We start from the raw sequence: 12,221 nt of genomic DNA, 5'->3' as shown, positions 1-12,221 counted from the left end.
TGTTTCGCCCCGTTCCCGTACCCCTGAGGCCCTGATTTGTTTGATTTCGGCCCTCGTGAATCCTTCTTCATTTCAATCTTGCGATGAGAACATGCTTCTAACTCAGCAAATGCTTCGCCAATCTTGCGCCGTCTCCGATCTAGGAGAGCGAGCGACTCATCTAGTAATCGAACAGGATTTTGTGGCGTTTTGTGTAGATGGATTTATTTTTAATCTTTTTATTTATTTGTTCTGCGGGTTCTTTGGTCCTCTAACGTGGGGAACTGCTCCGAGCAGGGCACGCCATGGAGCTTGAGGATGCCTTCAGGAAGCGCGCCCGCGCAAGTGGTGTCGTCGACGGAACCTCGGCCGGCGGCCCGGACCGGCTGAGCTCTCTGCCGGACTGCCTCCTCCATACCATCATGTCCTCATTGAAAACCCGGCAGGTGGTCCAGACAAGCGTTCTGTCCACACGGTGGAGGCACCTCTGGCGCTCGGTGCCGTGCCTCGACATCGACTTTGATGAGTTCAGCAACACGGCGCCCGCTTCTGACGTCTTCGATAGCAACGAGAGCGACGATGATACCTCTGATTCCGACAGTGATAACTGGCACAACCACAAGGACTGGGAGCACTTCACCAAGTACAAGGACTGGGAGGATTTTGCCGTGACCCTGATGCGCAGCTGTAACATTGCACAGCTGGATTCATTCCGGTTGCATGTTGTCCAAAGCCGAGCACCGGAGTTTGGCAATAGAGTGGCAGCAGGATGGCTCCGTCGTGCCATGAAATACTGCACCCCGGATCGTGCCAGTTATCAGGGATTGAGCTCCGGTTCCTGGCGACTCAAAAGGCTGCATCTCTGCCATGTACTTCTTGATAATAATTTTCTGAAGCGTGTTAGTTCAGTGTGCTGCTGGAGGATTTGGAGCTGGACGATTGCAGTTGTCAAATTCAGTCAATCACCTCCCACTCACTGAAGACCCTGGTTCTGAAAAAATGTCGTTGGCGCAATCGTTCTGAGATTATATCGCCCACACTGAAGACTTTGGTTATTGATGGCGGCTCAAATACTGATGCCTGTGTGCTTGTTATCTTGGCCCCTGCTCTTGCATATCTGCATCTGGTTATGCATATTGCCCTCTTTCGTGGTGGTGTTTCATTAAACAAGGTGCCATCCATTGCCAAGGCATTGATTCATCTATGGGGTCACAGACATCGTTCTGTCAGAAGTAAAATTGGTGGCGATCAATTCAAGCTTCTCTGTTGCATATCTAATTCGACAAATTTAGAATTGTCGGGTGTTGGGACAACAGTATGCCTTCACTGTCTCTTGCAATGTTCCATTTTATTCACTCCAATAATGTTACTGTGCTATCTAATCTGATGTACTACAGGAACCCAGATTCCAAGAATTCAAGAACCTGAGGAACTTATTGCTGGACAAAACTGATCTTAGTGATGACTTCAAGACATTGGTGTTCTTTCTTCAGAGTTCTCCTATTCTTGAGAAACTCACTTTGCGTCACTGCGTGGTATACTGTTGTTTGATTTTTAACTTACTTAATGAACATAGTTCATTGTCTTACATCTTTTATGCTGGCCACAGTTCCCAGAATATTCTAACAAAAAGAAGGGAACGCCCATACTCAACAAGACCTCATCTTCTGAGCTCCGTGGACTGGATTTGCTGTGCGAGAACCTCAAGGTTGAAATCATATATGGCTATGGCTATGGACCCCACCTTATCAGGCTTCTGCGGCGTGTTTCAGTGAATCTGTCGAAGAACATTAAACTCACCAAAGTTAATTAGTGTTTTTTTATCCCAGGCCTTCTATGTGGCTTCTCACCTAATGGTTCATGTGGAATTTATGTGCACATTATAGGCTCCCTTCAGAGGCACTACATCGAAGCCTATACTTTTGACTACTTTCTAAGTGAAGCAGGCCTTTGCTCTATTGACTATATATGCTATTGCCTTTTACTCTTTTTCCTTGCTTAATGATGTGATGGCCTCTGTAAAATATCTGGTGTAAGCCCTATGTACTGTCAGTGTCTGCTGTCCACTTACATGGACAAAGCTAGCTTAAGTTGTTACGTATTGGGAAACTGTTTCCTATTATAAAATATCACAATCTTGAAATATGGGTACGCAAATTGCATGTTTTCTTCTGTTTGTTTTTCGTCCTGGGCCTTTGGGGACTTGGCAGAGGTACATACATATGAAAACTATACACCATCTTGAATTCATCATTGTTTTTGCAATCACTTTGCAGTTATCTTGTGTATGGGTCCCCTACATATATGTGCAAAATATCTTGAGCCCCTTTGCTTTGACATACATGTTCTTCTATGTGTCTTCTCACCTTATGTTTCACATGTGGAATTTCTTGCATATTATGGGTTCTCTTCAGATGCACTAGATCACAAGCCTATACTTTTGACCAATTTCTAAGTGATGCAGGTCTTTGCTGTATTGACTATATATGCTATTGATTTTTACTCTTTTTTTCCTTGCTTCTGGTGCTTTTAACACTGTGTATCTCTGTCTCTTGTCTACTTACAAGTTTGTGTCTGTTTTTTTCCTACTAAAACTGTTTCCAGTTATAAAGCATCGCAATCTTTAAAAAATGGTACTGGAAACTGCTTGTTTTCTCTTGTTCTTTTCTCCCCGGGGCTCTTTGGGATTGGGCAGCGAGTGCGAGGTAGTACATTCCAAACAAAAATTCCTGTGCAGATATCTACTGTATGCACCCCCCCCCCCCCCCCCCCCCCCCCCCCCACCCCCCACCTACAAGTGTAAGGATACTGAAACAAAAGTCCCAGTAACACAAATGTGGCTGATGTAGGGATTTCAGTATGTGAAACAAAATTTGATTAAATTTGAAAAAAGCAACCAAAGAAACCGGTCGATTAACAACCACGCAGTGCACAAAGCACCGGTGACAATGACGCACCGATAGAGTTTCAGGCGAATTAGGCCTTCTTCTGCAACATGTTTTTTCACTCGTGTGATGGCATGTGGCAAAGGAAACCGATCAACCACCTTATTCTCCTCATCCATTTCATTTTGGGTCAAGAAGGTGGGAAAACGCCTTTCTATTGTAGTATTGTCCCAAAGTGCACCATTATTCAAAAAGGTAATTTACCCACATATAAAAGTCATACACAGTCATATGCCGCATCACACCCAACAAGTCCACCCCAAACAATAATAGCATAAAGATTGTTTTGCAAACATAACAATTTTGTACTCCATGTTGTACCACATTGCCTTGCTTATTCATAAAAAAGATTTTTGCAAATATAAAAGATGAAGTGAGTTCATTGGCACATAAGGATTTGCAAAAAAGAAAAAGAAAACAAGATCTGAAAGCAAGTTGTTGGAAAATCCATTGAACCAGGATTATTGTGTGGCAGCATTCTCTTCATATTGCTATACCATTTAAACAGATATGATGACCAAATAATACAAATAAAAATCCTTAGTACTCTTGTAAGCAATAGAAGGTGAAACCTAACATTTCTTTTTCTCAAATTCTTAGGAGACCTGCACGTCTTTTATATATCAAGAAAGAAAATGTTATTTGAAGAAACCTCGTCAGTTTTCAATAGGTGTATTTCTGGATTTAATATAAAAAAGTGTCTATAAAGGTGTACTTGACCCTCAATTTATATTACAGTAGTGAAAAATTGCTAAAAAATCAATGTCATATCAAAAGACCTTTAAAAGACTAAATTTGTTCATATACTACCTCCATTTTAAGTTATAAGACGTTTTTCCTTTTCTGGAGATATATTGCTTCTACTGTGATATAATATATATCTAAGTATATAGCAAAAATTATGTATCTAGAAAAACTAAAACATCTTATAATTTGGAATGGATGGAATAACTTTTATTTTTCTCATGAACGACATTTTGTTTATCATAAATTGTAGAATCATCTAAGTTTAACCAAGTTTATACAAAATATATAGCAACAGCTTAACACGCTAAATAAAGTTATTTAGTTGCATTAAATAAACCCAATTTAATCAAACTTAAACAAGTCTAACTTAGGACAAATCTAAAACACCATACGTTTTTTAATTGAAGAATTTTATACTTTGCATGCATATAATTTTAACTAATTACTAGATATGTGCCTGTGTGTTGCACGGTGGCCTCGAATTTTGTCCACATCTATGCGAAGGATTTGTTCATTTTGCGAAAGCAATAAAAAAACTATTAAACGATTTTGCATTGGAAACCTAAACTATTTCCAAATGCATTTACGCCTCTTCATCGTATTCAAAATAATTCACGCATATGCCAATTCTTTTGTTGCAAATCTAGTATGGTCCTGACATCGAGCCTCTTTCGTTCAGGACGCACGGATTTTATATTTCTAACTTTGAAGTTGCAATTTTCAAGCTTTTCAAACTGACTTTGAAGCAGAGTGTCTATAGGTTATACATGCTCTTAGACTTTTCATGATTTATATTTCACGCGCAATGACACCTTACACTCTTTGGTTCAAAGGAACTTAACAAAATTTGAATTATAATTTCTAGATTTGATTTAGATTTTATAAGTTTAAGTCAATTTGTGCATTGTTCCGAAAAAGACAAGAAGCTAACAATACATTTTTTATTGGGAACCCTGAAGTCTATATAAATCTTTAGGTTTCTGCATGTCGTTTTGCATTTGGGCATGCAACGGCCTCCTTCGGTCTCGGACCATCGGTTCCGTATGGGAGCCTCTGGTTGGCATGCACTGTAGCCTGGGGGGCGGGCGCGCACACGAAGCCTGTGGACGAAACCTCCTCTCGCTTTTTAGGTGGTATAATAGATAGATTAGCCAAAGATTTATGAAGTTTGGTTGAGCACAAGTTTAATTTGGTTTTAATTGTGTCAAAAGTTTGGTTTTAATTAAGGCAACATATCAGGTGCAAACCAGGGAACATGTGCAAACTTGAAAACTACGAATCAGATCCACAGGATGCCAATCCAATGGATGGGGTGAGAGGTGGGACTATTTTGTGCTTAAACCCTCCCACCTACTAGCCAGTTGTGGCAGAACCTCCTAAATTATAGGACCCACATGCATTTGTCACTGTCCAACGACATTTGACAACTTTGCATATGTTTCTGGTAACTTAAGAAGTCTGTCGGGTGTCCTCGGGGAACCCCGAATCATCCACGATTTCCAAGCAGGATCACATTACAGAGTCATTGCAGTATTACAACATTTATTTAAATATATACATCAGAGTAAAATAGCGAAAGTCTTACGATAACTTAGTTTACAAACCAATTGTTTCAAACCTTACAAACTAAGTTCGATAATTATTACAAACCATAGTAGTAGTGGAGTGGCATAATTAACATAAACATAACACATAAAATAAGCATCCTGCCCAAGGATCACACATTCACTTATCGTCATCGACCTGAACAACAGTCCTGCAGCAAGGTCCACAACAGACTTGCTCATGAGACTCACCTGCAACAAGGGTCAACGAACCCTGAGTACAAAAGTACTCAACAAGACTTAACCAAAATAAAAACTAAGAAGACTCAGGAATGCAGGCTCAGGGATTCAAGGTATGGCTTTATCAATAATCAAAGTTCTTTTGCGTAAAAGCTATTTACCAAAATTCTTTATCTCAACATGTAACACTTTATAAGTACCACATATGAATCTGCCATGATCCGTAATGAGATCATGAACTTCATATCAATCTCTTTCTCAAACCTTACTCAAGTTCCAGTTATTAACTACGATGATGAACAGTGAGTTGAGTCTCCATAACCGAGGAGCAACGACGATTCGAACCGATTAAAACCCAGCTAGGGATTCCAAACCACATGACATATGCAGGTCCCCGACTTGCATATATCAACCTACCTTCGGATCTTCTAAAATAAGAACGTGTCCGCGCCACCCGAGAATACAGTACTCCACCAATCCGGCCCATTACCACATGGGTACACGCTATTCCCGCTATCTCTCCACTCCCAGTGCGCGAGTAACCATTCTCGTAATAGAATAGCCGAGTTAAGGCTTACCGAAGTATGTGGTTAGTACTACAAAGTCTCATCTCATGCAATTCAACAACGGACGGACCTTAATCGACACAGGCGGAAAGAAGCCGCTCACAAGACCTCCATGTCTTGTGGCTCTCACACACCGAGTCCGCCCGGTCTAGATTTATTACTTCCATGCTCATAACTCATGATAACATAAGTAACCAAAGATCCATTTAAAATTCCTAGGTGACAGGTAATCACCCGACTAAGCATGACTAAGCATATCTAGACATTTACGAATAAAACAGGTAATCAAGGTAGATATGGAAAAACAAGGTTGGTGATGCACCAATTAGGTTTCCACTTGACTCCTAATCACTTAATGCAGTATAGAAAAGCAAAAGCGATAAAATTTGTAAAACACAAGGTAGGGTTAAATGCATCCGGGGCTTGCCTTCGTTGACGGAAAAGTTAGGTTCCTGCGACGTTCCATAAGTATCCGATCCGACCTCAACAGACGGATTAACCTCCTCCGCAACTTGATTAACCACCACGTGTTCACCTTCGTTCACTACACGTAGTAACAATGCCATGTTTAACATGATGCGAGATACGAAATATGATGCTTGATGATGGATGCAAAATTAACAATTCGAATACAACTTTCCTTCGCGGTACAGTTGCAAGTCAAACGAACTAAACCTTTTTCATAACACATACATCAATTGTCAAGGATCATTACCAACTAATGATTCAAGGTCATCACTCAAACCAAAATTTCAAACAAAACCTAAATCATTAAAGGTTACTATTTGCTTTTATGAATTAATTATTTAATTCAAAATTATGAAATAAATAAACTTATTCCAATTGAGCTCAAAATTTTTGTAAATGTTCATCACATGATAACTAAGTGGCAAAATAATTTTCATAATTTTTGAATAATTAATTACGCCTAGAAAAATCATGGAAACCCATTTATTAATTAATTGAGCAATTTTTTATCACATTTAAAAAGTGCTGAAAATAACATTTCATATTTTTCCTAAATATTATTCATCATAGAGAGGTCACACAAAAATTTTCATAATTTTTGGAGCTCTAACTAAATCTACACAAAAATAACAAAAATAGACACTATTCATTCAATTCTGAAAAAGGAAAAATCATTTTCAAACTGCTGAGTCACTGACACTCGGGTCCCACCTGTCATCTTCAACCTCCCGCCTTGACCACGACGGCGACGGCGCTGACCGACGAAAACTCGCCGACGATGAGTCCAACGACGACGGCCAAGGTACCAAAACGTTCACCAAGACTAGGCGCACCTATTGACGTCCCTACTTGCACCAATTATGGCCCTATACTAGCTCAAAATCCAAAGTTCTACAACTTTGCTTTTATAACCACCCCCTAATTCGGTCTATATTTTGAAATAAACTTTTGAATTCAAATAGGGTGTATAACTTGACAAGCTCTATACTTTTGCTTTTAGGCTCAACCCGAAAATATGCTTAGATTTTGAAATGGGTTTTCAGGGTAGGATTTAAATGCTGAAAATCAGGGTTTTCTTGAAAATTCAAATCCAAACCAAAATTTTGAACTTGATTCAAACAATATAATTCAACACATACCACATAAAGATAAACTTGTTTTAGTGTATGCATATCAAAATTTTCACTAAATGCCAAATGCTTTGCAATGCATATGATGACATGGCAGGTTTTAGTATTTAAACACCCGAGGTGTTACACCAGTTTTCCAAAAAAAAACCAGGCCCCTCCTGTGCAAACCTGCCCTAGGGATTTTGCTGCACCGATCGTCCGTTCCCATCGCGACCAGCTCGTTTTCGCGTGATGGCATTCCGCTAGCGAGCAGGGACTACGCCGCTAGGAATTCATCGCTCGGTGCTAGGGAATTCATCGGCCAAGGAATTCACAAGCCAGCGCTAGCGATCCCTACCGCTGAACTCGAGGCGACGAGGAGGCCCTGCCGCTGAACTCTAGGAGACGAGGAGGCCCTGCCGGTCTACGTGCATCACGATCACCATCGCGAGCGAGTCGCGAGCTGAGTGCTGCCGCCCGTGCGCCCGGCCTGGTGTGCTTGGCGAGTTCGTTTTTGCGTGTGCCCGGCCATCTGCGTGGTCCTATGCGGCTCCGGCATGTGTGAGTTCGTGACCTTTCTTTTCATTTTCGATTTTGTTTTGGTGGCCCGGTTTCCTTTTCGTTTGATTGCAAGTTATGTCAATCTGATTGCCAGAGAACATACCCAGACGGCGCGATGATGTGGAACAATGGCGGCAGCCAACAGCAGCAAGAGCTGCAGCAGCCATGGATAGGGAACGATGCCCTCTCTGAAGTCATCGCCATTGATCCTGTCATCGTGGGACTTACAGGAACAAGTTTTGAGGCCACCGCCATGGATCATTTGAAGCCTGTGGTTGGAATGATGTTTAATACACTTACAGATGTGGAGAAATTTTACAAATTGTATGCACATGAAGCTAGTTTCTCTGTTCATGTTGGTCAGCACAAGAAGCAAAATGATGAAATATTATTCAAGCGGTATTATTGTTCAAGGGAAGGGTACAGAAAGGAGAACGTAAAAAATGTTATTGATGAATCTGGAACAAAGAGAAAGACACATAATGTGATGGAAACCAGATGTGGTTGTGAGGCACGTATTGTTATGAAGCTTGGTAGTGACAAGAAGTATCGGATAGTGTAAGGTCGAGATGGCCACTAGAGGGGGGTGAATAGTCGTTTCTAAATTTAATCGCGTTGGCTAATCGAAATAAATGCGGAATTAAAACAATTCGGTCTAGCCAAGACTATACCTCTCTATCAGAGTTCACAAGCATCTTATAAAGATCCTAGTTATGCAATAAAGGTGTCGGGCTAGCTAGAGCTCACCTATCCAATTTTAGGAGCAAGATCACACAAACCTATGCCACTAGTATTTGAAGCAACGAGGGAGCTCCTACACATGCTAGTAAGCAAAAGCACAAAGCCAACTAAGCTTACTAGCAATGCTCAATAACAAGGCAACCAAGGTCAAATTAGAGAGCGCAAATACTTAGCTACACAAAGTAAGCAATGTGACTAACAAGGTTACACAAACCAAATTAGCCACACAAGAGAGCTACTTCTATGCTACACAAGCAAGAAGGTAACTAGTGAGCTACACAAGCTAACTAATTACAAGAGCAACTACACAAGCACAATGTATATGAAAATAATTATAAGCTTGTGTAAGAGAATTGCAAACCAAAGGGAAGAACAATGTTGACATGGTGATTTTTTCCTGAGGTTCACATGCTTGCCAACACGCTATGTCCCCATTGTGTCGACTGCTCACTTGGTGGTTCGGTGGCTAATTGGCATCACCCATCAAACCCGCATGTCGGGCACCACAAGAACCTACCCCGAAAGTAAGGGTAGCTCAATGACATGCTAAACTAGAGTTGCTCTTCGTGACTCCTGCGGGGCGAACACAATGCCCCTCACAAAGCTCTTCTTCGGAGCACCGCACAAACTACTTACGGGCCTCGACGGAGACCACCACCAAACCGTCTAGGAGGTGGAAACCTCCAAGAGTAACAAGCACCACTAGCTTGCAACTCAATCACCTAGTGCCACTCGATGCAACCTCATGATGCAATCGCACTAGAATCGCTCACTCACACAATTGAATGATCACTATCAAGTATATGTGAGATGCAGGACTCCCAAGCACTACCACATAAGCCACCAAGGCTCTAGTGTGCTCAGCTCTACCAAGCTACCAGCCAAAGGCCGACCAACACTTCTATTTCTAGCCCCCATGAAAATAGAGCCGTTGTACCCCTTCACTAGGCATAGCTCGAGATGACTGGATGCTCTGGTCAGATCGACCGGACGTAGGACCTCAGCGTCCAGTCACGCGATGCTGCCACTGACTAGACGTAGGACCCCAGCGTTCGGTCACTGTGTGACCAGCATCTGATGCACTCTATGAAACCCTATCTTTTTATACAGGGCACCGGTGGCACCGTCAGACTGTCCGCCGGTGAAGTTTTGAACCCTTCTCGCCTCCGCTTCATCACCGAGTTGATCCACATCAACTCCAACTTCATCTTGCCAGGGACCAAATACTAGGGTACCCAAAGAGGAGGAGCTGATAACCATCAAGTGCTAATGCTTCCGAACAGGCAAAAACGCAACTACAACTCTTGCCCAACGACCGAGGGTTAACTCTGTCTCGGCCGACCCCCAAAGGTCGGCTCCGCCTCGCCCGACATCTAAGGGTAGACTCCGCCTCACCCAACCCCTAGGGGCTAGCTCTGCCTCGCCCAACATTCGGGGGGTGGCCTTGCCTCGCTCGATGTTTGGGGGCTGTCTCCGCCTCGTTCGACGTCTGAGGAAAGACTCCGCCTCGCCCGATGTCCAGGGGCTGGCTTTGCCTTGCCCAACGTCTGAGGGCAGACTCTACCTCGCCCGACCCCTAGGGGCTAGCTCTGCTTCGTCCGACGTCTAGAGGGTGGCTCCGCCTTGCCCGACGACTGCGCGCTGCTCCTTCATAACTACACGCGTAGATAAGATGGGGCGCTCAAGTCAATCGCAATACCGTGGACCATACCCTACATGCCTATAGGAAAGTACCATCAGGATATGACAAGAAGGGCCCTTTAAGGCCCTTCCGGGCATGTTAGAGCCAGAACAGTGTTGTAGGCGCCAACATTTGTTTTATAGTGTTGTGGGCGCCGCCACTGGCCCTCGGGTGCGGATCCTGATAGAACCATATGACGACCACTATGGTCCAAGAGGAGACTCACGTCTTCTACAGTGATGGATGTGCAGTCACTGCGCCGTCCGCTCTCCATGGGGTTGCGGATCAACACCCTGGTCCGTCGCGCCGCCCGCGGGGGCAGGATGGGACATGACCACTTACTGATCAAGTCAGAGCATGGCATCATCAATGGACAAATGCCCGGCATGGAGCTATCCTTGGCACCATCTACTGTGTTAGTAGGGCTGGCTTAGAGGAAAAGGAAGACCTAGCACCTTCGAAGGACCTTCTTTGTCTCTAGTTTTTCTTCTTTCTCCCATCTGTAATCCCTGCTTTCCCTTGGTCTATAAAAGGGAAGGCAGGGCACCCCACTAAGGGGATAGATTGATTCCACACACATCACACCACACAACTAAGCAGCAACCAAGCTCTTAGCGTCCTTTCAACCTTTCCATCAGAGACTTAGGACCCATCCCTCTCTCGTCCATTTGTAACCCCTACTACAAACCTTTCAGTGCTAATAACATGAGCAGCAGCCGCAAACTAGACGTAGGGATATTTTGCCCGAACCAGTATAAACCTTGTGTCTTTTAGCACACCATCCGAGTCCAACGCACAATAATACAAATTTACTCATTGGTGTTTACTCGAAACACTGACACATCTCCTTTGTAAATGTGCCAACACCACCAAGTGTACACCACCATGTGTAAGTGTGTTAGCATTCTCACAATCATTTTCCAAAGGATTAACCACTCAACTTGCCACGCCACTCAATCCTAGCGATGATACAAAGTTACATCACTCAAGTGGCACTAGATGACCAATATGCAAATAAGTTTGCCCCTCTTGATAGTACGACCATCTATCCTAAACCCGGTCATCAACTTCTCTACACACCTATGACCGGTGAAATGAAATGCCCTAAGTTATACCTTTGCCTTGCGCATTCCATTCCATCTCCTCCAATGTCGATGCAACACATGCACCAACACGATCAACAATGATATGATCGACTTCATATCATCACATGATAATATTGGTTCATCGATCTTGGCTTCACTTTCTTTTCACCATTGCCTTCGTCCATCGGCACCAAGTCTTGCTCAAGCTTCACCACCATACGGTCCATCGCTCCAAAGCCTCCAACTTGCCCTTCATGCTTGCAACCGGTCCATCAAGCCAAGTTTTGTCTTGATCTTCTCCACCTTGATCACATGACTCAATGTCATGTCTCATGTGCAATGAGCTCCTTCATCATCACATGTGTGAGCTTTGCAACATCTCCGAGCCATTTTCACCTTCATGGCATATGTTGCTCACACACATGTACCTGTGGACTAATCACCCGTGTATCTCACATAAACACAATTAGTCCACCTAGGTTGTCACTTAATTACCAAAACCACACAAGGACCTTTCAGATAGCTTCAACGGTTGAGGAGCATAGTCATGGTTTT

At 43.1% G+C, this 12,221-nt stretch overlaps 1 pseudogene; it reads left to right on the top strand.

Moving 5' to 3' along the window:
- The first annotated feature begins 284 nt into the window (after window positions 1-284).
- On the top strand, window positions 285-1,792 carry LOC136485952 (MEIOTIC F-BOX protein MOF-like; annotated as a pseudogene).
- Window positions 1,793-12,221: the final 10,429 nt, after the last annotated feature.

This window comes from Miscanthus floridulus, chromosome 10 (genome assembly GCF_019320115.1).
Source record: "Miscanthus floridulus cultivar M001 chromosome 10, ASM1932011v1, whole genome shotgun sequence".
Classification (NCBI taxonomy): domain Eukaryota; kingdom Viridiplantae; phylum Streptophyta; class Magnoliopsida; order Poales; family Poaceae; genus Miscanthus; species Miscanthus floridulus.
This window is presented reverse-complemented; position numbering and strand designations above follow the sequence as displayed.